We start from the raw sequence: 4,602 nt of genomic DNA, 5'->3' as shown, positions 1-4,602 counted from the left end.
AAACTCCAGAAAAGCTTTGCCTAGCAGATGTTGATACAGATACAGCCAATAGAAGACCAACATGTGTAAAGCAAAAATAACAGAAAAACAAAATGTTAGAAGAATTCTTTGTTCAAATTCTCTTTTACATAATCAAGATAATAAAAGGAGGCTTGGCACCTGTGACTCAAGCAGCTAAGGCACCAGCCACATACACCAGAGCTGGCAGGTTCTAATCCAGCCTGGGCCTGCCAAACAACAATGACAACTACAACCAAAAAATAGCCGGGCGTTGTGGTGGGCACCTGTGGTCCCAGCTGCTCAGGAGCTAAGGCAAGAGAATCACCTAAGTTGGAGGTTGCTGTGAGCTGTGACACCATGGGGCTCTACCAAGGGCGACAAAGTGAGACTCTGTCTTTAACAAATAAATAAAATAAAATAAAGTTGCAATGATACTGAGAAGTTTAGCATGGCCCCTGTGCAAGCATGACATGCAAATTCATGAGTTTTGCAAGACACAACAAACATTCATCCATAGCAACAACTCCTAAGTATTTTATAGGATCCAACTCGGATGTTATTTCCTCTCTGAAACCTTCCAGACTCCCCAGGCAGTTAGTCTCTACTTTCATACTGCCACTGTTTAATGCTGCTGTAGAGTTAATGGTATTATTTGCTTACTGAAATCGCTCTCTGTGAACATCTTCAAGCTGTAAACTAAGGGTTGTTCATCTTTATATACCCACATTACAGGAACTGCTCTAAACACTGAGGAATATAGTGTTGATGCAAACAGACAGGTTTTTATTCTCATGTGGGTAATGGAAGTAAAGGGAGGTGTACTCAAGAAATGTTTGTAGAAATAATCTGAACTGATATTCCTAAGCGCAGAAGTGAATGTCCACTTATCTTTCCCTTTGGTGATTTAAGAAAAGATACTGGCATAATGATTTCTTGCATTTTAATAATAAAGATTTACTTACATAATATAACTTATTTCCCAAGTTATTGAATGCCTTCTAGGAAAAGGGTGTATATCTTCAATGAAATAAAGTATCAGACACAAAAGAAATGGAAGAAACGCTGTTACAGTATTTTGTTAGATGGTGAGGAGGAAAGATGGGCTTTAATATAGGTAAAGCTGGTATAGGTAATAGTCACTGAGGGGTGTTAGAGTACCTAGAACACATTCTGTTGGCTATATCATAATTTTTTGAACTTGAAAGTTTAAAATAACAATAAAAAATGTTAAAGTTTCTTTATTGAGTTATTTGAATGTATTGCCAAGGCATTTGGTTGTTTTTTTTTTTTTTTTGGCAGGTTTTGGCTGGAGCCAGATATAAACCTGTCACCTCCAGTATATGGGGCCGGTGCCCTACTCCTTGAGCCCCAGGTGCCGCCCAAGGCATTAGGTTGTTTTATAGCATTGCCTGAGGGAGCAGACTGAAATAAAATGAAAGCAAAGCAGCTGTTATCCCCATCCGGAAAAGCTGCATGTGCTAGTGCAGTCTCTGCTTCCTGCAGGGGGATTTATTTGTTCAGAGGCCAGACCAGCTGAGTGTGCACTGGGAGCAGTGTCGGGAAGTGAACATTCCAACTAATGGGCACATTTAGTGTGGAGCAACTTAGAAGTCTTGGCAGATCTCAAAATTCTGTTCCTCATGTATGCAAAAGTCTTGAGATACTGAGATGTGGTTTCTGAGGGCCAAGGGACTTATCAGCCCCACCAGTGTATTCACCAAAGGCAGGCTAATGAAATGGGTTTTAAAAGAAAATTCCATTTGTTTTCCTTGTCTAGTTCTTGGTGTGTGCATTTTCCATCTTACCTAGAAAAGCCAGAATCTGCTAGCAGCGTGATTCCTCATCTTCTCTCATCTTTTTCCTGTTCTCTCCTTTCCGTGGCTTGGTCTGTGGAGTTCTCAGGCCTTTAGAGACATTGCTGAGCAGAGGAAATATGTCTCTCTGAAATAGAACCAAATGTCCTGGCCTCACTTGGCCTGCAGAGAGCATACACACAGGCTTTTCATCAGTCTTTTCTGCCTGACACTCAATTGGGAAGCCTGAGTGGCTCATGAAGACAGGCCTTCCATGCCACACTCTCACCATGCCAAAGACTTCAAACCATCTCTTCTGAGCTCTTGACTCTCAGAGCTAAAGAAATATGCGTGCGTGATTAGATGTCAGCTTCCTTGCCACCGTATAACCTGGAGTTCACAGGCTCAGTTTTTTTTCACCAAATGGGTATCTCAGATGTGAGCCTTGGGTAGACTCAAACAGAGTGAAGAGAAGAAGGCATGGTGCTTATGCTGTCATTCTGCCTTATTTTGAGATTTTTCAAAGATGGATTATCAAGCAGGATGAAGCAGATCAAGAAGTTTCTCTTTCGAGAAATTGGAAGATATATTTTTAGCCCTTCTCTCTGCCTTGCCAAAGCTGATCTGCCTTTTCCAAGGATCTAAAGTGCTGCATGGTGCTGCCCCCAACTGGTTCTTTTTGGTGCTCACATTATCATCACATGAGAAAATCTCAGGTCACATGACATTTAAATTTTTTCTAAGCACTTTCCTATGTTTTACCTATAGGAAAACCTCATACTAACACTGTAAGTATTAGTAACAGTGTTTTACCTCATACTAACACTGTAAGTTAGGTGGATTGGGAATTATCATACTTACTTTATAGCTGAGAAAAATGAAGGGTGCATAGGCTTACTAGATGGTTTGTCCAAATTAAATGGCAATTAGGCAGAATTAGACTAGAATTCAGATTTCTTGTCTCTTATCCCATTAGATTCCCTAGTACTTGGTAAATTCAATATCACCCTCAAATAGTATTTAGGCTGAGAGGAGTTTCTCCCTTTTTCTCCCTTAGAAGAAAGAAAAAGAGGATATATCATGTAAGGTTTGAGTAAATTAATTTTTGAGCGCCTGTGTTGTATGAGGCCCTCTGACTCAGATGCTGTGGTCTCTGACTCTCCAATGCAATGTAGTGGTAAGGAGTATGGACTCTGGAGTCAGACTGCAGAGTCTGCCTGTCTCTGCTACTGAATAATTGGATAACCTTGAGCAGATCTTAACCTCTAAATGCTATGTGATAGAGTTATTGTGCAGAATAATGAGATAACATTATATAAAGTTCTTGGAATAGTGCTGGCAAGTTATAAGCACTTTATTAAATACTAGCTGTTCTTATTTTCTATATATAAATATACTTATTCACTCATAAAAAAATTAGGAAAAACAGCCTTCCTTCATAGATATATAGGAATGATGAAGATTAGCCACATTGTCAAAGAGTAGGTCTTCCCATAATTTCTCTATATCCTGATCTTCTGCTCACTCCTCAGTTCACTTCAGTTTTACTCTAGTTTTAACCACTTTACTGAAACTGCTCTGACTACAGCAGTGATTTCCTAGTTATAAATTCAGTGGATACAGGCCTGGTGCTGTGGTTCATGCCTGTAATCCCAGCACTCTGGGAGGGCAAAGTGGGTGGATTATATGAGCTCATGGGTTTGAAACCAGCCTGAGCAAGAGTGATACTCCATCTCTAAAAATAGCTGGGCCCTGTGGTGGGTGCCTATAGTCCCAGCTACTTGGGAGGCTGAGGCAAGGAATCACTTGAGCCCAAGAATTTGAGATTGCTGTGGGCTATGATGCCATGGCACTCTACCAAAGGTGACAAGGTGAGACTCTGTCTCAGAAAAAAAAAAAATTCAGTGGACACTTTTCTTTTTTTTTTTGAGACAGAGCCTCAAGCTGAGCCCCTGGGTAGAGTGCCATGGCTTCACTGCTCACAGCAACCTCCAACTCCTGGGCTCAATCGAGTCTCCTGCCTCCGCCTCCCAAGTAACTGGGACTACAGGCGCCCACCACAACGCCCGGCTATTTTTTGGTTGCAGCCATTATTGTTGTTTGGCGGGCCCGGGCTGGGTTCGAACCCGCCACCTTAGGTGTATGTGGCTGGCGCCTTAGCCGCTTGAGCCACAGGTGCCGAGCCAATGGACACTTTTCAAGCTCATGTTACTTGGTCTATAGTATTTTATACTGTTGGTCATTTTCTTTTTAGAATGTTCTACTTCTTTAACTTCTTGTTTTTGTTTTTTTAATTTCACTTTGTTGCCCTTGCTAGAGTGCCATGGCACTGTCATAGCTCACAGCAACCTCAAATTCTTGGGCTCAAGTGATCCTCTTGCCTCAGCCTCCCAAGTAGCTGGGACAGCAGGCACCTACCACAATGCTCAGCTATTTTTAGAGACAGGATCTTGCTCTGGCTCAAGCTGGTTTCCAAATCCTGAGCTCAAGGGATCCACCCACCTCCACCTCCCAGAGTGCTAGAATAACAGGTGTGAGCCATGGTGCCTGGCCTGCCTTCTTTAACTTCTGTGATGACAACCTTCTTCCTCTGCCTGTTCATTTAAATTTTACTGTTCCTTGGGATTCTGTCGGACAGTTTCACACAATCCTTGGACTCTGTGAATGCTTTAGTTCAATGTTGTTACCTCCTAAATGTTAGTATCTTGCCCAGACTCACTATCTCTTAACATTGCCTCTGCTAAAAATATACTCCTTTCCTTAGACACCGGATAATGAATGATGACATCCAGGGACCAATAGCCTGGGA

At 41.9% G+C, this 4,602-nt stretch overlaps 1 protein-coding gene and 1 non-coding gene across 2 annotated transcripts in view; both read left to right on the top strand.

The window, feature by feature from the left end:
• Positions 1–4,602, top strand: part of TESK2 (testis-specific kinase 2) — a 119,784-nt gene that overhangs the window by 99,407 nt on the left and 15,775 nt on the right. The gene's annotated exons all lie outside the window — the stretch shown is intronic.
• On the top strand, positions 396–500 carry LOC111722710. The gene has a single exon (XR_002771412.1). It is a non-coding gene; the product is annotated as a U6 spliceosomal RNA (small nuclear RNA).

The sequence above is a fragment of the Otolemur garnettii genome, unplaced genomic scaffold (genome assembly GCF_000181295.1).
Source record: "Otolemur garnettii isolate 467f Iridium unplaced genomic scaffold, OtoGar3 scaffold00325, whole genome shotgun sequence".
In the NCBI taxonomy this organism is placed as follows: domain Eukaryota; kingdom Metazoa; phylum Chordata; class Mammalia; order Primates; family Galagidae; genus Otolemur; species Otolemur garnettii.
Note: the sequence above shows the minus strand (reverse complement) of the source record. Positions and strands in the feature narration are given on the sequence as shown.